The sequence below is a fragment of the Schistocerca serialis genome, chromosome 3 (assembly GCF_023864345.2).
Source record: "Schistocerca serialis cubense isolate TAMUIC-IGC-003099 chromosome 3, iqSchSeri2.2, whole genome shotgun sequence".
Classification (NCBI taxonomy): domain Eukaryota; kingdom Metazoa; phylum Arthropoda; class Insecta; order Orthoptera; family Acrididae; genus Schistocerca; species Schistocerca serialis.
Window position 1 is genome coordinate 553,913,091 of NC_064640.1, and position 24,505 is coordinate 553,937,595.

At 40.2% G+C, this 24,505-nt stretch overlaps 1 long non-coding RNA gene across 1 annotated transcript in view; it reads right to left on the bottom strand.

Annotated features, from left to right (window-relative positions):
• Positions 1-13,236, bottom strand: part of LOC126470447 (uncharacterized) — a 36,359-nt gene extending 23,123 nt beyond the window's left edge. Inside the window, exon 1 of the long non-coding RNA XR_007586207.1 lies at positions 12,433-13,236. This is a non-coding gene — a long non-coding RNA (uncharacterized LOC126470447). The remainder of the gene's footprint in view (positions 1-12,432) is intronic.
• Positions 13,237-24,505: the final 11,269 nt, after the last annotated feature.

Sequence of the window (24,505 nt, forward strand, 5' to 3'; positions counted from 1 at the left end):
CACACAGCAAACAGACTAAAACATGACCACAATACAGTCGAAGCTTATTTGAAGTAATGCATCAAAGGTGTCATCACTAAGTCAGTATAGAACATGATCCTGCATATCTTTCAAGGTCTTGTCAGCCTGTAGGTCAGGTGTGCTTAGGAGCGCCGGCTCCGAGCGGTACCTGCCGTTTCAGAGTGTTGCTGGCCCGCACTCGCACGTTGCCGGGCCGCACTGGAGAGTTGCGCGCCTGCACCGATGCCGCAGCGAAAGTGCTAACTGCGCGGTCATCAGCGCCCATACAAAGGCCCAATCTTCACACAGCCCAATGTAGCCACTTTCATGAATGATGATGAAATAACGAGGACAACACAAACACCTAGTCCCCTAGCAGAGAAAAATCCCCAACCCGGCCGGGAATCGAACCCAGCATCCCGTCATCCGGAGGCAGCAACGCTAGTCAGTAGACAACGAGCTGCGGGCTCCGCTACTGTCAAACACGTATCTTCTACTTAAGAAGTGCTCATAGCTCTTAAGGTATGCATTTTAGATCCCATGTTTACTGGACTTTTTTTTTTTTTTTTTTTGGCCCATCTACCTCCCCCCAAAATGACAAAAGCAAAGAGCTTTTAGTTGCAGAGATATGTTTCTTATTATCGATTATGAAGAGGTGGGCACATGTCTTAAGGTATGCGCTTTAGACTATTGTTTGCCGAACATTTGTTTTGGAGTAAAGCATGTGTACGTATTTTTGGGGCCCCTGTGTCTATATAACCTGTGCAGGTTAAACACAAGCTGCGTCTCCCACATACAGCATCTAATACATTCAAACAAGTAGGTAGATGCTGTATGGGACACCCTTCGTTTAAATTGTTATGAGGCGCAAAATATCTTGCATTGCGCCTTCCAAAAATTAGAACAAAGTACCTCAAGTTACAATATTGTTACAATGTATAATTGTCACAATATTAATAATAAAAATGTAAAATGAATGATACGTACCGGTTTTGGTTCGTTGTGATTCGCAAGCCGTCATGGGCATGCCTATATAACTAAGAGCGTTAGAACAGTTGCCGTGAGTGAATTCATTCCCGCTGCACACGGATAACGTCTATTTGCAGTTACATCGGCAATGTTTACCTCTTAGCACGAAATGTGGAAAAGCATACAGAAATGTATTTTTTTTCAAAAGTTGCTTTCAGCATTCCTTAAATAAGTCCTTCGCAAAGAATGCCGATTGTACTGCCATCAAACGGCTGCGTTATGCAATGGACCAGATGTTATGGGATCTCGTCGGTAGATGTCAATATAGATGCTATGCACGTACACCGCTGCACCTGACATCTACCGATCACACAGCACATCATCTCGTCTACGGCACAGTGCATCGCGTTAATCCCGGACCCCGAAGAATTGGTAATGACGTCATCAGAGAGACTAAGGCTGAAATTCTGACACCGCTGCCTGGTGACGTGGCCTGTGAGCAACTCTATTGACTTAAGTGACGTCAGTCACCTGTTACCCATAGCCTTGAAATGTAGACCTGCCCACAGCTGTCATTTCGGAACGTCAAATCAATACAAAGTGCTAAATCGAGCGTCCTTTATGATAACCGTAAAAAACAGATACCATGCGAATAATCTTGATTATGGGGGCAGGACAGACTAATGTATAGCGTAGTCAGTGTCACATTAGTATGTTACGTGATTGAAGCCAATGAAGTGACTACAAATTATTAGTTGACTGGCAGAGTGATTTTACTGCATAACCATACTAATACGCCTTCATTAGAATGTGTCTCAACGTGTTTCAACATATAAAGTGCTGCTTGCTAATGTAATACCACTCGGGCGTTTGCAGCACTTAACTACGAATTTGTCTTTGCGCCCATAGCAGCAGTAGCTAATGCCGCAATTTCTTTCTTTCGCAAAATTCTCGTCGGATGCTTGTTGAGTGACTTATGTTTTCGGACTTTACTTCGTAGTTTCAATTTTGATTATGAAAAGTGCGTTAAATATTGCCCAAACGTAAATATTAGGGCATAACACACGCATGTCTGTTACCACAACCTTTCATTTACATTCGTCATGTTGCACAACTGATAACAAAATTATATCTTTCAACCTGATGTAGACCTCAGACTACACTACAGGTAGGTGTGTGACACCAACCAAGATCGTGTGTGTGTGTGTGTGTGTGTGTGTGTGTGTGTGTGTGTGTGTGTGTGTGTGTGTGTGTGTGTGTTTTCCCAATATCATGTTCTAGTTCACATATGTGTTACCTGTGTGCTCAAATTCAAATTCTGATCACTGTTATTGCATAAACATAAAGCTATACACCAATCGTATATTCCTGCATCTAGTTTTTCAGAATCCAGTTCATTTGTATGTGGCATTCTGATAAACAGAGCTGAATGAGTTATTGACAGATCTCTAACAAGTAAGACTGTTATAGATGCAAGTCACTGATTATCACAGTGTATCAGGTACAATTAAATGTGGAACAAAACCTCTCAAATAAATCTCCAAGTTCCGTATGCTTCATACAAGTCCTAATTTCTCTTATCTTTGTGGTTCTTACATGAAATGTACTTTGGGTGCAGTAGAATCATTCTGCAATCTGTTTCAAGTGCTGGTTCTCTAAATTTTCTCAGTCGTGTTCCATGAAAAGAACATTGTTTTCTCTTCAGGGATTCTCATACAAGTTCAAAAAGTATCTTCATAAGACTCACATGTTAACTGAAGCTACTGGTAACATATCTAGCACCCCACCTCTGAATTGCTTCAATGTGTTCATTTAATCTGACCTGGTGGGAATCTCCAACACTTGAGCAGTACTCATGAATGGGTCACATTAGTGTTCTACATAGATGGTCTATGTGACTTTCCCCTCCTCATGCCAAATTTTCCAAACGTTTTATATGAACCTTAGTGTTAACCAGTACATGCATCCTTGAATCCAAACATTATGATTAATTATAATTAATTATAGAAGGGGAGTCTAATAACATACTTTACTTTGTATTTTTTTTTATCCTGGGATTTCCAGTTTTCTGCCTGGGGCCTACCAGTAACCCATTAATTACTTTTGAGTCAGAATGTAAAATTCCATTCTGAATCCTAGGCAGAGATGCATAGTCTACATGGAAATTATTTTTACTTAGAGTTATTTGCTAGTGAATTTCAGTGATCATCATAAAATTACATTTATTATTAGCAACAAATACCAGTAGAGAATAAATATATTGACATGTGAGAGTCCCAAGGACCCTGAAGAAGCTTCTGCAATATGCTCAGCTATCAGTTTTACACAATAATTTTACTGACATGGGTAAAAAGTTCTCAGTTAACTTGCCATGTCGAATTTGTATAAAGTCCCAAGCTTTTGATAAGTCTCCATCACCATCATCAGGCACTAAGTCTGATTGTCGTAAAACTAGTGAGGCTCACATTTTTATGCCCAGTGGATGGCACCTGATTGGCTAAATTACATCATGGAGATGGCATATGCTAAGATGACATCCTCTGCATCTATACGTGACATTTGTACCAGTAGGTTTGAACAACATGCAAGCATCATGGAGATGCTTCAGGACCTGAAATCTCTGGAGCGCCCATAAACCCCAACACACACACACACACACACACACACACACACACACACCTCTGGAGGGAAGGTTATGTCCTTTTTGAGGAACAATACTGAGAAAATTTAGAGAACCAGCATCTGAGGCTGACTGCAGAACAATTTTACTGCCGCCAATGTACACTTCACATAAGAACCACAAATATAAGATGATAGACATTAGGACATACAGAGGGGCTCATAGACTTTTTTTTTTTTTTTTTTTTTTTTTTTTTTTTGGAACAGGAAAGGAAATGACCAGTAGTAGTACAAGGTACCTTATGCCAAGCACCATATGGTGGCTTGCAGAATATGGATGTAGATGTAAAACTATGTGAAGTTTTCCTCTGTGATTTTCCTTTCTCAAGTGCATGCTTCCATGGATTGCTGTACTTCTAACTCATTAGCAATTGTTAAAATATTGTGTGTTGTATCAAACAATGGAAAATCCAGGATGGAATGTAACAATATTATGAAAACGAAAGTTACCACTCGCCATGTAGTGGAGAGGCTGAGACACAGATAGGCACAACAGAAAAGACTGTCACAAATAAGCTTTTGGCTACTAAGGCCTTCATCAGTGTGTGTGTGTGTGTGTGTGTGTGTGTGTGTGTGTGTGTGTGTGTGTGTGTTTTGGCTTTATTAGCCAAAAGCTTTTATGTGGCAGTCTTTTTATTGTGCCTGCGACTCAGCATTTCTGCTATATGTTGAGTGGCAACTTTCCTTTTCATAATATTATTGTGTGTTATATTCATAAATAACTAACTCGTGCAACATTTGGTCTGTTCTTTCATCTAGATAAGATTGAGAAATAGCAAATAAATAAATGAATAAATATGCAAGTTCATTACCAGTGTCTCTATTGGAGTTTTGACCACACAGTCTAATTTCTACTGATTACATAATCACACACACCCAACAGTTGGAAGTGTGTGTCAGAATCCTTATCTGTACAAACATAATCTTGTGTCTATTCATTAGACTGTTATCAGAAACTGCCATTTTTAATGTTCCTGTACGCAAGATGACACTATTCAACACAGCAATTAACAACAGTCTGTATGGACTGCCCTACTTAACTGATGGCACACTTGCAAAAAATGTTATAAATCCCTGGTACTCTGAGGCTGAGTGTATCTTTCACAGGTCACAACATTTCTTTAATTTTCCTGGGTGGCCAGAAGACTGGTGCTTGCCTATTTAAACTCTACCTATCTTACTCATTGTTGCACCATAGAAGGGCAGTGAATTTGTGTGTAGCCCACAAAGCTTGGTTGAACGGTATCATGTCTTAGTTTCCTTGATAGTTTTGACCTAATTTCACAGGCGAAAGATGTGTGGGTGGGGGGTGAGGGCGGGGTAGATTGTGCACGAGCAATGGGAAGGTCAAAAGGGGTGGACAAGGGAAGAAAAAAGCTAAATAGGAAATAAAGGTGTGAGGGGGAGGGCAAGGGGTGGTGTGGTGTAATCTACTATAACACCTCAACATTAAGCCAAGACTATGTACCACACATCCCAATGCATAATTACAAATTTTATTGCGGTTTATTATCCGAATTAATAGCAACCACACTTTCAAATGGGAATTTGCATAGATTGCCAATACATAGATTAGATAATATCGCAAAGAATGCAAACATTGTAAACAATCTCATGCTTGGCTGGATATGCGAACAAACATACCATTTTAACAATAGTCCATGAATATAAAAAAAGTACATAATTATAGAAAACAACACTAAACAACATCAAAACAAGGGGAGAAAGGAAAAAGGCCTCCATCTTATTTGAAAACCACTGGCTACATCAGTTTCACAAAGATCACCTTACTGCACGCAGCACCTACTGGCTATCAATACCAATCATTATAAGATGATATTTACAGTTACCTATCAGTGTTGGCATTCAGAGCCACCAGGAACAGTAACAGGGTGTTCGTCTGGCCTGTGGTTCCACAATCAAAATGAAGGCATGTTTCCCTTCTACCCTTGTTTCGTACACCTCCCTCCCCCAACACCCCCATTTCTCCCACAACTTTAGTCCACATTCTATTTACATCTTCCTTTGACAATGCATGCTCACTTTCCTTTTAATCATGCACAATCATTCCCCTGACTTCTTTTTCTTGCTCCCCTCCCCTTACTTGTTTATCCCAAAAGTAATCATTATAAAAATAAACTTAGTGATTTATCACCCAACTGGTGTGATTTCTTATTAGATTTGAAATACAATACTGTAATTTTAATGCTACTCTGGACTATGCAAATGCATGTCATTTTCAAATGTTTGATGATGGTATACATGATCTCTCCTAAGGCCTGCGTAACAGTATTGCTGCTCTTCATTGCTTTTTTGGTGCTTGCAATTTCAAGATCTTTTATTGTGCTATGACTTTGTTAGTACAGTGGCATTATAAGTCCATAAAGACATATTTTCTGAATCCCCTATGCTCACCCGCAATCCTCCTCCCTGTTCCAGTGCACATTCACCTATGCTTCTTCCTATCCTGATATACTCATGGACTGTAGACAACAGTATATTGAATATATTACGTGCACATACATGTAGGACTGCACTACTTTAATAATATGTTTATGCACTTTAAAGAAATTTCATTTTCAGCTTATTATGTGTTTGTGCAATACCTAACAGACTTACAGTAGGTCTCTCTTCCACATTTTAAATTTGCCAATGACAGAGATTGCTGGCTCTCATTTACATAATCTAAGATTATTTCATACTCCTCCTGCACCATGTCCCTCTTGTCCTTCCCTTCCCTTCCCTTTCCCCTTCCCACCCTCTTCCTTTTCCATCCCGTCCTATCCTATCTTCATCCATTGCTCATATCACATGTATTAATGATGTGCTTTTGTTTAAGTATGATCTTTCCCACTTTTATGACCCTTAGTTTTTATAAAGGAAAGAAACCCCTTAGCATGGTTTACTATTGTTTTACGGTTTTATAGTTGATTTTGTTAATGATTGTCCATCACAATTTAACGCAACATGCCAGCACCACCACAACCATGCTACGTATTGATTTATTACGATAGCTAATTTTGTAATGGTGTAACAATATCAGTTGAGCTATAGTATTATAATAGATAACACTTGACACGGTGGCCTGAAATATGATTTTTCTCTGCTCCACAAACTTGTTTGTTGATGCACCTAAGTATGTTTGCTCTTAATGTGTCATACGCGATTTTTGGTTGTATGGCAATTTTTAAAATTTTTTGACAGATATTCTGTAAATGGGCCATGCAGAAAATGTGTTATTAAGAAAGTTTTCATACCAACTGGACACTTGTTATTAGCAGCCTAAAGTGGTGATAGGAACAAGCTCAGTTACCCATATAATTGTTGCAGGCCTCTTGCACGACTTCATTTTACAGATGTAACTAAGCACAGCGCCGTTAACAAATATACGAAAGCAGTGGCCTTTGCTTAGAAGCTACAATAACTTATCAGTAAAACTTAAGTATCTTGCTTCTCAAAAGAGCAACTCTTTTCCAGTTACAATATTTAGTCATTATTTATCTACTATCACTTGCTTATCATTTAGTCAATTACACCAATGCTGGTGATTCACCCATTAAAATTTTACACTCCATCACATCTCCCTGCGCATTTATTAAAAATAAATAAAGAAAAAAAATAATTATTTTTGTCATGGCAGCATCACCAGCAACCATTACGAAATTGTCTCGAATGATAAACCGCCCACAGTTGCACTAATTATGTTTATTCTAAGCCTTGACCATGGTTTCTGCTATAATAATGTAGCCTTCTTCAGAAGTCCTAAAAAGTGATGAAAATAACATGTAAACCAGTAATACAATCTATACATAAACTTCTAAAATTACGTATGAGATAACATATTACTTACATAAGCTTTTAAAAATGAAAAATGTCTTAGCCCAGCAGCTGCATCTGGATCAATAAAATAAAATAACTTCAACAGACATAAGCCTGTATCGAAATAAGGCTACATATGGCACCGTATGTCCTGCACCACTACATCTGTACACATTTGACGACTGTGCGCCTAGTATAACAGATGCAGTGGCGGAGGACATACAGTGCCATATATAGGTTTACTTATGATCTAAACAGGCTTACCTCTGTTGAAGATTTTATTTTATTGATCTAGATGCAGAAAGCTGGGCTAAGACATTTTTCGTTTTTAAAAGCTTATGTAAGTAATATGTTATCACATACGTAATTTTAGAAGTTTATGTATAGATTGTATTACTGGTCTAGATGTTATTTTGATCACGTTTTAGGACTTCTGAAGAAGGCTATATTATTATAGCAGAAACCATGGTCAACGTTTATTCTAAACATAATTAGTGCAACTGTGGACTGTTTTTCATTTGAGACAATAAACAAAAATACCTCCCAACACAGAAAGAATGGTACCTTGTTCTCGGAAAGCCCATCTTTATTTGTGCTGCTTCATGGTTCTGCCATTGTTTCAGTTTTATTTATTTATTTATTTTACACTGAATCATTTTACAGCTTTTTGCTATCTTTAGTGCATTTATTACATGAGAAGTTTAAAAATATGTAGTAGACGATTCATGCAAATCATTAAAATACTAAGAAGAACAGAGTCACAGGCACTTCCAGAAATTCTTTGAAATGAGTTAACTACCAGTATTCAGATCACTTCACAGAGGACTCTCAAAATAATAATTTAAACTCTCACTTTGCAGTTTATTATGGCATTTAGTGGCATGCCAGGACCATGTAAGATTTATTACTCCTTGAAATGCTGCTGGCAACTAGAATATTTTTATTGAAAATGTGTGTAAAATATTATGGCAGTGCGTATTTAGGAAAATATATTATTCACATAAATAGAAAGCTCAGTAGTCTATATAATATGCAAGATTTTGTGATATTTTCCAGTTAATAGACAAAATTTATTTCCTGTGTGTGATTTTCCAGTGCATCTTTACTTCAATTTACTTTCATCTCCCCATTAACTTACTTGTATTTTATTGTGTAAGATACGTCTGGCAAGTCAACAGGCCTAACATATTTAACGTATAACTCAAACACCAGGTATGGTGGGGAGAGCAGGAAATTTTGTTGTGTGTTTAGTTTGAGTGTTTTTAACACTGCAACCTCATTACATTTTAGAGGGTGTGCTCAGAGTTGTTGAACAGTGTGGTTGTGTTTGATGCAGGTAAGTTCATGACTGTACCAACTTTTGTTTTGTTTGGAGTATGACTGATACCATCATACTCCTTACCAGATCTCTTTCCTAGACTGAAGTGACATTACATTTGCACACAGAAATGGCAGTAAGTGAACATATATGTTCATGCATGAGGATACAGAAGTACACATTTAGCCATTACATGAATTTACAAATACCAGGAAGCTTGCTGTTAGTAGTGCTTTTACTTACATGAATTATTGTATGTGTGTGTGTCCACATAGCATGAAACATGTTTTAAATTGTACCACACACATCACTAAATATAGATGAGGCTTGATCTGAAGGAAGAGAGCATTTTACCTTAGCAACAAAGAGCTATTTTAGATTAGTTATTTAAGAAATAACTTCAAACTAAAACTGCATTATTATGTGTTTATATTAAATGATATTTTACATACATAATGAAGCCTACATAAAATTGCCTTTGTTCTGTGCAAAACAGAGGTACTTATCTAGTATGTTGTGTGGGTTGACAATCGATATTCTTTTTAGTTTAGCTTTACATTTCGCAGTGGGGAGTGGTGGGACTGAATTCAATGTATTGGTGTGTGTGTGTGTGTGTGTGTGTGTGTGTGTGTGTGTGTTGATTTTGGACCACAAATTATTCTTACAGCCTTTTTCTGTAAATTCAAAAGCTTTTAAGCGTTGCATGTGTTGTAGCACCCAATACTCCCATTCTGCAGTTTACTGAATGACATCAACGCATAATACACAGTCCATAGTACATGGGTATTGTTGCAGTTTTTGCTCTGCATATTTACTAGGGTAATCCCAAAAGTAGGGTCTATTCTTTTTATATATAATCACACAGACCTGTTTATTTCTACAATGGTTTACAGCTTGAACATTTAGCTATTTTTCGACATAATCACAATTTCTGTCGATACATTTTTGTAGACTCTGTGGCAGATTTTGTATGCCCATGTCATACCAGCTCACCGCCATGCTGTTCAGAATGTTATGAACCTCTTCTTTCACCTCGTTGTCAGAGCTGAATCGTTTTCCGCCCAAATGTTCTTTTAACCTAGAGAACACGTGATAGTCACTGGGCGCCAAGTCAGGACTATAGGGTGGGTAGGTGGGTGATTATGTTCCACTGAAACTGTTGCAGGAGAGCAACAGTTTGCCGAGTGATGTGTGGGCAAGCATTGTCATGGAGAATGGGTACGCCCTTGCTCAACATTCCTCTTCTCCGGTTCTGAATTGCCTGTTTGAGTTTTTTCAGAGTCTCACAGTACCTGTCAGCGTTAATTGTGGTCCCAGCGATTCAGCTCTGATGACAAGGTGGTTCAAAGAGCACCAGGATGAGTACCATACTCCTCTGGCTACTGAGCTCCCCGGATTTAAACACAACTGAGAATCTGTGAGACCACCTCAATCAGGCTATAAATGCCATGGATACTCCATCAAGCACAGCCTGGACATGGCACTGGAGTCGGCACAGTTCCACATCCCTGTCAGTACTTTCCAGAACAGTATTTACCCGGTCATTTTTCCTAGATTATTTACTATATCTCTACAATCAGTTGATACAGATTAGGCAGAAAAATATCTCTACTTGCAGTTGGAGGTCTGTATATAACCACAATAGTGTGTTTCCTTTTTCCCCTCTACAGTTTATCACAAAAAGTTCAGTGACACCTTCAACACATAAGAACTTACATATATGGTATAGTAATTACTACCACTTTTTGTAAATATTGAAACACCACCACAAGACTTGATTTCCCTACTGAAAGTTGAGCAGACATAATTGTTAATGGGTGCATAGTAAGAGTTTTTTTTTCCTTCAGGATACCAGTGCTCAGTAATAACTGAAACATCTGGATGATTAACACATGCTATGGTATCCAAATCATTGTGATTATTTCTTAGGATTGTAAAATTTTGGTGGGTAATCTCGAAACTGTATTCATATTGGTGGATCATATCTATAGATTTAAATCCTGTTCTAACTCTGACTGAGCTAAGCGGTGCGGTGGTTAGCACACTGGACTTGCATTCGGGAGGATGACAGTTCAAACCCACATCCGGCCGTCCTGATTTAGGTTTTCCATGATTTCCCATATCAATTAGGACAAATAATGGGAGGGTTCCTTTGAGAAGGAATGGTTAACTTCCTTTCCTAATCCAATGGGAACGATGACCTCGCTGTTTGCTCCCCTCCACTATCTCAACCAACCATCCATCTAACTCTGAACACAATAAGAAAAATGGTTATGAGAAACCAGAAACTATTTATTTGGCCCTGGTACAACAGCATAACAGACAGTTCAATACGTAGTAGTAGTAACAACAACAACAATCTGGCAAGAGTTAAAGACTTATCAGTCACTGTGAAAATACCTCTGGTCAACAGGAGTGGGAGGTACAATGCCACAAAAGTGAAGGAGCAACTACTTATCTCGTCAAAAAGCCACACACAATTGAAGGCTAATATAGAAATGAACATGAACTAAGTGGACGAATTCATCACCACCACAGACCACAGACAACTAAAACAAAACGTGACACACAATCACAGCAATATAGTTACTATGTACTTCCTTGCATAAAATGTCACATGTCAAAAACAGTTTCAGGACAAAATAACACCACAATGCATTGCTTGCTGCACTGTCTAACAGTATATCTCTACAATTGTTAAAAAAGTGAAATACAGTAATTTAACATATTTAATATATTTTGATTAATATGGTAATGAGAAGTACTGGTGGAATGTAAATAATTTATGGAGTAAAAGTTACAACCCTTTTTGTTTGTGTTTATGTTGGGATTGGGTTGGAATATGATGTTATAGATTTACCAGTATACGCACTAGTTGGGTGTCCTCTATGAAATGAAAGATGTATCACTGTTTTATTTTACCCCACCTCAGTAGGCCTACATGGAGAACAAATTGGCAAAAGAAGTATAATGCAGTGAAGTGCCCTAAATGCATTTTGCACAATACAAAAGATGTATCTTTTGAAAGGTGAAGAACTTAAAAGGTCTTCTGAGAAGCTACTGAATGATAGGAAGTTAAGTAGATGATGTAAGGCATATCTATTATTGAAGCTTTATTAATATTTAACCTGTTCTCACAAAATACATTACCACAACATAGTCAAGTGGCCTACAAGGCAGCAATAAGGTAGTCATTTCAAACTGTCTTCTCAGACTTTTCCGATTGGTAATAAATTAGAACTACTCATATCACCAAGAACATGGCATTAGCAACACAGTGGATAACTTACAATCTAAGATCCACTTCCTAAATTTCCCATTTGAGAAATCCATAGTACGGAACACCAATCAATATGATAAATATCACTTGGCTATGCTTCCACCTGCAAATTAACTAAAAGAAATGTACAATTCCTGGTCCAAATATGCAAACATTATACTATGCAAACACAAACTCAGAAATGCCATTTCTATGAGTAATGCAAAACACTGCTTTGACCTACAGCTGATTCCAGACAGCAAGTCAACTAAATTTAATAGCCTTGAAATTATAGAAACTTTCACAACAAATTTTAAGTGTATCTGTATAACTACTGCTGCAGGAACAACAAGCAACACATCTATTCTAAAGTTGAGCTGAAACTCACCAGCAATGAACGCCTTTTAATATCTGGTTAGGTGCACAGAAACAATATTCATTCCGTTTGTGGCTAAAATGTGTCTTGAAATAAACAATAGTAAAATTCCTCTTTTTATTTTGGCTGATGTTCATGGCAGCAGTGCGATCGCTTCCCATCTTGTTATTTTCTTGCGACTTCAGCAGCCTCTCGCCTTTTGATTGAGACTTGAATATCGGAGATCTATGACACATATATGTGGTTTTCGTGCCACCTATCGCAGGCTAGGCACACCCATAAGTTACAATGCTACTTCTGTCTTCTCTTCCTTGGCTTTCCATTTCACAAAGTCAGAAACATCCAATGCAAAAACAGATTGTACTGTTCACAAGCCTGCATTCTGTCACTTTAATTCATAACTACCTGTAAAACTGACAGTAAAAAAATCCCAACTACGGTCATTCTTATAAGTCTGAACATGCAAAAGTTCTGGATGCATGAACATGTTTGCTGAAAGCAATTTGAGCAGTAGGACTACAGTTACTACACAACTTTTGGCCAAAAAAATTTTGTATTAACCGTCGTGGGTTACGACGATTGCAACTTCAAGGTCGAAGTCAGTTCTTCTGAAAATAGACCGCTAACACAAACAATCGATAAAGATACACTGAAAGAAATTTTGTAGCGTAATATAGAATCAGAATACTATAGGCACAAAGTACGAAATTCAGCAGAATTTTTCTACATCGGTATTGCACTTTCAGGCACTGTAACACAAGTTACCGAGAAAAAAAGACGTCTCTATACTCTGTTCATCTTACTAATATACTTGATGTAAACATACACTAACACGATGATTGGTCAAAAGTCGTTACACACATACACTGGTGTTGTTACGCTTTTGGAAGTAGTTCCTACTTGTGTATGAGATATGTTGTTACCTAATTACGTTAAATGAAACAGTAAGATACTCAAATGTATTAACAGCCATCATCGTATTTGGTAATCACACTTTCACTAGGTAGCTTTTATTTAAAAAATCGTGTGTCACAGCATCTGCACTATTCTGCTGTGATTGTCGCGCTGTTAATGGCTGAGACTGCTTACTGTTCCGCAGTGAAACACGCTTGTGGAACACGGTTAAAAAGTGCCGAGAAATAGGTTTCTCTTAATGTTATTAATGAATTTACAGAGTAATAGGGTTTGAATTTTTTCGAGGGACTGTAGTACATAAAATTGAGACGCAAAAAATGGTTCAAATGGCTCTGAGCACTATGGGACTTTACTTTTGAGGTCATCAGTCCCCTAGAACTTAGAACTACTTAAACCTAACTAACCCAAGGATATCACACACATCCATGCCCGAGGCAGGATTCGAACCTGCGACCGTAGCGGTCGCGCGGTTCCAGACTGAAGCGCCTAGAACCGCTCGGCCACCCGGCCGGCATTGAGACGCAAATTCATCTCGTACGTAAAGCGGTATAAGTAGCTTAGCAGACTGCAAATTTGGTGCAATTCGTGATTTGCTGGTTCAACTTTCGTCTGAGCCATTTTTTTTTTTTGTTCAATTTGGAATACCTATATCTCGTAATTGTAAAATTCATCATAATTTTTATGAATAGTTTGTGTCTTCCTATTTTTAATTACATAGCGCACGCGAAATTCCTGTTTTCATTTCAAATATAAATTCTTAATTAGCGATATTTTATGAAAGACTGTTAATAAAGGTTGCTTAAATTAAGAAAACATAACAATTTAATTTTTAAGGCAAAAATGAAAAACCAAATACTCTTTTTTGGACTATGTCCAGTGTTTTATACCACAGAGGCAGATAAGTGTCGTAGAAACATGGAGAACAATCATTTTCACAGCATCGAGCATACCACACAAATTTTTACATTTGCCACTGTACCATTACAATATGTACCTCACAGAGCCAAGTTAAGGGATTTGGTCCGAGAAATAACAAGACTCTTAAGCTGCCAGACGTACTGGAACTAAAGCAAGCAGCTTTTTCACATGTCACTGCTTATCGCTGGCGGGAAACAGAATGAAACGTCATAAAAGGAGAAAATTGGCGCCTGGTTTGCTTCGTTGATTCTGTTGTTGATTGACTCGTTATCAACGTAGCAGATGACTTCCAGAACAGAAGCGTATTTCTCGAATACGGTTAAGGTAGGAGCTAAGAGATTACCTGACGACTGGCAGTAATTAATACCTTCATTGGCTTTAGTATTCAACAGTACGGTGAAATCCCTGCAGTGCGCTTTTGCATCACTCATAGCTCGCTCAGAAAAATTACGCTGGGTTTAAGTTAGGAATTTTCATCAATCTTATTTGTTGGTTGGTTGGTTGGTTGGTTTGGGGAAGGAGACCAGACTGCGTGGTCATCGGTCTCATCGGATTAGGGAAGGATGGGGAAGGAAGTCGGCCGTGCCCTTTCAGAGGAACCATCCCGGCATTTGCCTGGACTGATTTAGGGAAATCACGGAAAACCTAAATCGGGATGGCCGGACGCGGGATTGAACCGTCGTCCTCCCGAATGCGAGTCCAGTGTCTAACCACTGCGCCACCTCGCTCGGTAATCTTATTTGTAATTAGAATATTATGTAAGGTGAGAACGGGAGCATTTTATGCTTTCTGTGTGGTCAGCTAAGAAGCGCGCGATAGTGCTGAGTTTTGGCCAATATTATTTCATTCTTTTTAATAATTAAATGACATTCGAAGCTATATCGTTTCTTTGCTCGTCCCTTTTTATGTCTGAACTGCAACTGCTCACACCGTTGCAGGTTAGTTGGACCGCTGGCTGGCCAGTGCTATCAAAATTTAATGCGCCGGTAAAGCTGTTCCGCGTTATCGCTCAGTCTGTGTGTCTATGTAGGACAGTATACAACGTATCGTTCTGCTCTTACTAGACTGTACTGCTTATAGCTTGGCTTCCGCTCCACGTGAAACGAAATCCAATGACACTCGAGCAAACGCGGAAGAATACATGGCGTAATGTTTACATCAGGTTTATTCTTATTATGAACGAAGTGTAGCATAGATCTATAATGGGCCATAGCATTGAAACTGCATATTTGCGAAATAAGCAAGTATAGATACGAAATCCACGAAATAACACCGCGATAGCTTCGGAAACCGAGATTGCGCTATGCGATGTGCTTTTGTAACACAAACTGGTCATAGGACACGTGATTTCTTTTGCCAATCAGAACACAGAATGATAGCCCATTACACGTTATGTAATCAGCCAATCGTATTATGGTCATACGATTTTCAATGCGCGACCACCAAAACGACGGGAAAATGTTAAGCATGAAACACAAATAAAGTAGATATTTGAAAGTAATGTACAGAACCAAGAAAAGCGATGCTGTAACACACCTATAATGCTGAGGAAATTGAAGGCACCAGTTTCCCCGAAAGGCACGGAATAGCAGTCGGTAGTCGTGCTTGCAACATTCTTCGAAGGAATTATTGCATCACAGGTATGCCGGGCGGGTAAAGTTTACCCGCTTGAACAAAAAAATGATATAATACTTCTTTCTGGCGATGTGCTCGACAGCACATATACTTAGGTAGGTAATCCGCGAAATGTTTGGCCTTTCTGTCATATGATGGGACGGCACCTGTGACGTCCAGCCATATTCTCTCCACGTTCTGTGCGTGAACGGAACGATCCTTCACATCTACAAAGTTCAGATTATAGTTCACATTAAGGCGCTGAAAACCTTCAATACCAAGAATGTGGTATAAACTGAAGCAGTGATTAAAGATCGTCGTATCGGGGAGGATCTTTTCTATTATTGCTCTGAACAATACTTCCTTGGTTCGAAATTCAATGGGCTCAAGTAACAATTTTTTTGATCCTCACTGAATTCCGTCGAACACTCTGTTTGTTACGATTGCATGGCCAGTTTTGAATTTCCGTGTCTTAAATTGCGATTCGTCAATTCATAATCAAACTGTTGTATTCTAACCTAACCTAGACCTATGGCAACACTACAAGTAAGTCTGTCACCACAACCAGTTTTTTTGCGTTCACATTTGTTGGTTTCGCCGACTCACAACCAAATTGTTGCATTCCAACCTAATCTAGACCTATAGCTACACCACAGATTACTTTGCCACCGCAACCAGATTTTTTCTGCTAGTTCAAGCTGTGCACTTGTGTCCCAGCCTAAGAACACCATAAGAAATCCACGAGATATTCGGAAAATACAGCCGCAAACAGCTTAACTACACTCCTGGAAATTGTGACCTGTTTGTAGAACAACAGCCATTTATTTGTAACAGCAGAGAATGTAAAAGGCGTTGCTTTACTCCCAGCAATTTAACCCTAGATTAATAAACCCTCCTAAACTTTGCGATTGCAGCTAGTGTAATCTGTGGTTCCCATCAACATTTTGAGCAGTAAAATTGTCAACATAGGATGTCGAACAGGACATTTTGTACTTATTTTATATGTGACATATAGCAGGAGATATCATAATTGTAATTAACTAGTGCATAAAAGTAGTAGGGCACAACTAGTTGTAGCACAATTTGTTAGTGCGCACTGCATACATTCAGGGGCAAACCTGATTGATTTATGACCTCTCTCCCCTCCTGTTAACCTATTATTCTGTTAATTGATTTATGATCCCATGGGAGTTGATTTATGACTCCCTGGGGATAATCTGTCCTCCTCAGACTGCAGCTGGACTTGGCCCACTGGAGAGAGCCGCCTGGTCATGGAGGGTGTCCAGTATGACCAGACTGATTGGAATTTGGATGTTATCAATTCATCCAATGCCAACACTTGCCATATTGAATCTTCTCAAATTTTCACGTAAAAATCAGAGAATTCTTGCAACACACACGATCACGAAGGCTGCCCAAGACAACTGAGTATTAATCCACTGTTCACCCAACCAGAGGGTGCCGCAGCCAGGACTTGTTCCCACAGCTGCAGGCAACAACCAACTAGCTGGCTAGCTGGAACGTTTCTTTGTTCCTGCCACTCACAACAGCCTTAAGCTAGAAATGTCAATTCACACTGGTCACCAGCTACCTCTGTCATGCACCCGTGTGCCAAGCGGAATTGTCCTAGAAAACCAGCCACATATTTATCAGTGTAATTACAGTTAAATATTATGTTTGTAGCCCTAATATGGTGATATTCGACAGTGAGTGAAGTATTGGAAATACCTCCTGCTGACGACTGTGGCTCTGGGACGAATTTCATGTTGAAATATCAGTGTCTACATGTTCCTTGTGACTGGACATAATTTTCCTTATAAAATCTTTTACCAACCCCTCCCCCCCCCCCCCTCACAGCTATCAATGCACTGAAATCACAATTTTCCACTTCAAATCCATACCTTCCTTACGACTGGACAGTCATTTTCTTTGCTCATGTCGATATGCTGAGCTCAGTAACTTTACATCCCAACGTATACTTTACATGTGGGGAACTCCAGACCATACACAGAACCTACCAGTGGTGAATCCACCTTCAGACACCGCCCTGGACTTACAGCAAGTGGATTGACCTTCGAACCCTATTCTGGCCATAACACATGATGGATCCACCCTTGACCTTTCTCCCTGATGTAACGCATGGTGGATCCACCTACTAGCTGTATCCTGATCCTATCTCAAACATGCACTGTGCCATGGGGATCCCCACGTGAAACTAATACAGGCACACTCACATACAGAAAAATGAAGCATTTGCGGTGGGTGTTCTACATATACATCTACATCTACATCCATAATCCGCAAGCCACCTGACGGTGTGTGGCGGAGGGTACCTTGAGTACCTCTATCGGTTCTCCCTTCTATTCCAGTCTCGTATTGTTCGTGGAAAGAAGGATTGTCGGTATGCTTCTGTGTGGGCTCCAATCTCTCTGATTTTATCCACGTGGTCTCTTCGTGAGATATACGTAGGAGGGAGCAATATACTGCTTGACTCTTCGGTGAAGGTATGTTCTCGAAACTTTAGCAAAAGCCCATACCGAGCTACTGAGTGTCTCTCCTGCAGAGTTAACTGCACTACATTTACAAGCAATTGTAGAGTACGTGGCGAGATGTTATGTCATGATTGCATGGGTAGAAGTGACACAAAATCGATAAAATTACAAAAATTAATGGAAAATACGTATAAATTGAGGGAAAATACTCAAAAAATGTGGAGAAATTGAGAGGGAATGAGGGAGTACTTGCATGTCTTCTGCTTGGTGCAGGAAAATTCTTGTACATGGGAAACAGTATGTGACAACAAGAAGAATAGGAGAAGAAGCTGACATGGAAGCACCGTTAACCAGAGAAACAGTTATTTCCCAGGGACAGTCGTAAGGCGGCTGGAATAGATTTTTTAACGTGAATGATCACCAAATGTAGAGTAATAAATTTATATTTGTTGGATCACAAGCCCAGATGTGCCCTCAAAATTATCATCAACCATCTTATAGATTTTTACGAAGTGTCCTTAGCTAAAGGGCGTTGTATTGCCAGCTGGGTGACTGCAATATACAACTATAGAATGGAACATCTGCTCGACCCTGTGCAAAACTATTTAGCTGTTTTAAACCCTAACAAACAGTATCTACAATGTGCTTCTCTGTACCTTCTGCCAGTCACAACCATGCAGTGTCAGCTGACAAAAACTTGACATAACATTTGCTGCATAGCTTTTAACTACACTCCTGAAAATGGAAAAAAGAACACATTGACACCGGTGTGTCAGACCCACCATACTTGCTCCGGACACTGCGAGAGGGCTGTACAAGCAATGATCACACGCACGGCACAGCGGACACACCAGGAACCGCGGTGTTGGCCGTCGAATGGCGCTAGCTGCGCAGCATTTGTGCACCGCCGCCGTCAGTGTCAGCCAGTTTGCCGTGGCATACGGAGTTCCATCGCAGTCTTTAACACTGGTAGCATGCCGCGACAGCGTGGACGTGAACCGTATGTGAAGTTGACGGACTTTGAGCGAGGGCGTATAGTGGGCATGCCGGAGGCCGGGTGGACGTACCGCCGAATTGCTCAACACGTGGGGCGTGAGGTCTCCACAGTACATCGATGTTGTCGCCAGTGGTCGGCGGAAGGTGCACGTGCCCGTCGACCTGGGACCGGACCGCAGCGACGCACGGATGCACGCCAAGACCGTAGGATCCTACGCAGTGCCGTAGGGGACCGCACCACCACTTCCCAGCAAATTAGGGACACTGTTGCCCCTGGGGTATCGGCGAGGACCATTCGCAACCGTCTCCATGAAGCTGGGCTACGGTCCCGCACACCGTTAGGCCGTCTTCCGCTCACGCCCCAACATCGTGCAGCCCGCCTCCAGTGGTGTCGCGACAGGCGTGAATGGAGGGACGAATGGAGACGTGTCGTCTTCAGCGATGAGAGTCGCTTCTGCCTTGGTGCCAATGATGGTCGTATGCGTGTTTGGCGCCGTGCAGGTGAGCGCCACTATCAGGACTGCATACGACCGAGGCACACAGGGCCAACACTCGGCATCATGGTGTGGGGAGCGATCTCCTACACTGGCCGTACACCACTGGTGATCGTCGAGGGGACACTGAATAGTGCACAGTACATCCAAACCGTCATCGAACCCATCGTTCTACCATTCCTAGACCGGCAAGGGAACTTGCTGTTCCAACAGGACAATGCACGTCCACATGTATCCCGTGCCACCCAATGTGCTCTAGAAGGTGTACGTCAACTACCCTGGCCAGCAAGATCTCCGGATCTGTCCCCCATTGAGCATGTTTGGGACTGGATGAAGCGTCGTCTCACGCAATCTGCATGTCCAGCACGAATGCTGGTCCAACTGAGGCGCCAGGTGGAAATGGCATGGCAAGCCGTTCCACAGGACAACATCCAGCATCTCTACGATCGTCTCCATGGGAGAATAGCAGCCTGCATTGCTGCGAAAGGTGGATATACACTGTACTAGTGCCGACATTGTGCATGCTCTGTTGCCTGTGTCTATGTGCCTGTGGTTCTGTCAGTGTGATCATGTGATGTATCTGACCCCAGGAATGTGTCAATAAAGTTTCCCCTTCCTGGGACAATGAATTCACGGTGTTCTTATTTCAATTTCCAGGAGTGTACGTTCAGCTGTATGTCTATCGAGGTAATAGGGATACATGCAAGTTGATTGCTGCCTTTGATGCTTCCTTGTAAGGGGGAACCATCTGCCTCTAAACTGACATTGATCTGCTTTGAAGGATGATAGAAAGTAGTTGGCATGATCAGTTCAGAGGGGTTGTAATGAGGCATGATTTAATGGTAGACTGATGACACACGCTAGAGAGAGAAGGGAGGGACCTACCGAGGGAGGGGAGGCCTGAGAAATGGGAAAAGAGGGAAGAGGAGGGGCAGTGGGAGAGGGGGGGGCTGGAGGGGGTGGGATGAAAAGAAAGGGGTCCAGAGGAGCACAAAGGGGCAAGAGACGGGCAGGGTGGGATAGGGAAAGGGAAGGAAAGTCAGGAGGGAGTGCATAGATGTAGAAGGGGTACACTGGAAAGGGAGAGGGTATAGGGGGGGGGAGGAAAAAATCGCTCAGGGGAAGGGAAAAGGAGGGGAGAGGGAGCCCTGAGAAGGGGGAGGGGGAAGATGGGGTTAGAGTTGGTAACAGGGGTAATTATCAGGGCAAAGTTCATCATCTGGGAGGGGTAGGCACTGGAAGGTACGTTGGTAAAGGAGATGGAGGGCATGGACATGGAGAGAGGGCAGGTCACAATGGTAAAAGCACGGCGACAGGCTGGGGATAAAGGGGATTGTTGACACCGGAGGTAGGCGGGATTCAGTCTGCAGATGATGTACAGGGTGCATATGTGTTTGAGGAAAAGGAGATATGGATAGGGGATGAGGTCATAGGGGATCTGTGTGGGGGATGGGAGGCCAATATGGTTTAAATGGTTCAAATGGCTCTAAGCACTATGGGACTGAACATCTGAGGTCATCAGTCCACAGCAGATATGGAAAGCAAGGTGGACTGCATGGCATTCAAGGATTTGGAGGGCTTTATAGACTCTGGGTGAGGCGGAAATCCAAGCGATGCTGACATAACAAAGGAGGGGACGGACCAAGGGTTTTTAGGTGTGAAGGATGGTGGAAGGAGCAAGTCCTCATCCAGCCAGACAGGAGTTTCAGGAAGCAGAGTCTATTGTGGGCTTTGTATTGGATCGTAAGTAGATGGAGGTCTAGGTGAGGTGTCAGTCAAAGGTGAGGCCAAGGTATATCAGGGTAGGAGTGAGGTTGATAGGACGACCATAAGTGGTAAGGTAAAAATCCTGGAGCCAGAAGGAGGCGGTGGTGCGATCCATGATGATTGCCTGGCTCTTGGAAGGGCTGATGCGAAGGAGCCACTGGTAGCACCAGGCAGGTGTGTTTGAAGGGTACGTTGGAACCATTGAAGGGTGGGATAGAGGGTCAGGAAGGCAGTGTCATCAGCATAATGGAGGAGATGAACAGGTGGGGGAGGATTGGGCATATGTGCAGTATACAGGGATTGGTTTTGTTCCTGTTGACACTATTGGTAGGGGGGGGGGCTTTACTTCTCATGGCCTGCATCTAAATAGAATAGGGAAGGATATACTAGCTAGGTTGATAGCAAATCCCTTAAGGGGGGACACTGCAACTCGTGGAAGTAGTTCTTTTTTAGGTTGAGCTCATTATCAACACATTCAATATTGAAACAAGATGTATCTGAAAATGTTAAGCATAATACTTGTGAAGACAAAAAAGTAACAGTAAATTTACTACATCAAAATATCAGAAGTTTAAAAAACAAAGTTAATGAATTTCGGATCTGTTTAGATGAGCTACAGTCTACAAATCCTGTTGGTATTATTCGTATTTCTGAACGTCATTTAGGTAGTGAAACTGAAATGCTTAATCAGGAAGGGTATACCTTAGCTTCAAAGTATTGTAGAAAAGAGATGGAGAAAGGAGGAGATGCCACTTACATTAGAAAGGGTCACATTTATAAAAACATTGACATTTGAAGCATGTGCCACACAAGTAAAAACACACAAAAGAAAAATAATTATAGTCACAATATACAGGCCCCCAACTGGTAATTTCCAGCTATTCATTAAACAGCTTGATGCAGTATTAAATTTCTTAACTTCTAAAAATAATGAACTCACACTAAGTGGAGATTTTAATTTAAATTTTCTGGAGGATAGTTACTCAAGATCCATACCAGAGTCTCTTACCACTTCTTATAATCCAGTTCCCAACCAGGGTTATGGGTACCGCAGCACTGCTATTGATAACATTATCGTAGATACTACCACACTAGCAAATCATAGTATAAATCCAGTATTTAATGTCCTTTCAGATCATGATACCCAGTTGCTTACATTTAATATAGTGGGGTCTGATTCAACTAATAACAGAAAGTGGGAAACTATATGAATAATAAATGAAACAGGAATTGAAGTTATAAAAAACTGTTTGAGAAATATAGACTCGAAAGATGTATACAATTCACCTGGGATAAATGAAAAATGTAACAGTTTCTCTAATACGGTCATACGTCACACTGAAAACTGCTGCCCTAAGAAAGTAATCAAAGCAAATAGATTAAATGTTTCAAAACCTTGGATTACAAATGGAATAAAAGTATCTTGCAAAACAAAAAGAAGACTGTACTTAATGTCAAGGGAAAACGATGACTACAGAGCTAAATCACATTACAAATTATTTTGTAAAATTCTAGACAAAGTAATCAGAACCTCAAAATGTAGTTATTTTCAAGAAAAAATAAATACTTCTAATAACATGATAAAAACTATATGGAAGATAGTAAAAAGTGAAACAGGAAAAACTAATCAGGCAAATAAGGAAATTATGTTAAATGTAAATAATGAGTTGATTAGAGATACCCCCAAAATTGCAGACACTTTCAACAACTTTCTCCTTTCAGTAGCAGACAACTTAGGTTTGCATAGCTCCTCAGAAGACAGCTTAAAATATTTAAAAAATGCACTTCTGCAGAAATTTGACAAAATTAAACTATACCCTAAATCACCGAACGAGATTTCTAATGTTATTAGCTCTCTTAAAAACAAATGTTCCAGTGGTTATGATGAAATCAGCACTACCATAATTAAATGTTGCTCCTCAGAACTTTGTGACATACAGAGTTACTTATGTAATGAATCATTCCAAAGTAGTACTTTTCCAGATAGGCTTAAATTTGCTATTGTCAAACCATTACACAAAAAAAGGAGACAAATCATCAGTGGAAAACTTCTGTCCCATTTCATTATTGGCAATATTTTCAAAAGTGTTTGATAGGGTTATGTACAATAGACTTTATAAACACTTAGTACAGAAAAATATTCTCATTTGCAGTCAGTTTGGATTTCGGAATGGATTGTCAACTGATCAAGTTATATTCACGTTGATATATTAGAATATATTAGAATTAATAAACCAAAAGTTATTACCACTTGGAATATTCTGTGATCTTGCTAAAGCTTTTTGATTGTGTTAAGCATGATATCCTTATACAAAAGTTAAAATATTATGGGATAACAGGAGTAGCAGGCTTGTGGTTCTCATCCTATCTTTTTAATAGAAAACAGTGAGTGTCTGTATCAGGCTTACCACATAACAATAGTCATTCAAAATATGAAACCATCATACATGGGGTGCTCCAGGGCTCTATTTTAGGTCCCTTGTTGCTCCTATCATATATTAATGACCTTCCATATGCAGTCTCACAAAATGCAATTTTTTCTTATTTGCAGATGATACAAGTATTGGTATAAAACACAGTACCTGTGATCTCACTGAGCAGTCAGCTAATGAAACATTTGTATGTATCAATGGATGGTTCACAGCAAATGGATTGTCACTGCGTTTTGACAAGACCCAGTACATACAGTTTAGTACCTCACAAAGAATACCTGACCCTGTAAGTATAATATATTCAAACAATGAAATAAAAACTGCAGATAGTGTTAAATTTTTAGGGCTACAAATTGACCACAACGTAAATTGGCAAACTCACACTCTAGACTTAATGAAACGCCTTAGTTCAGCTACATTTGCAGTACGCATGATAGCAGAAATAGGTGATTTAAAA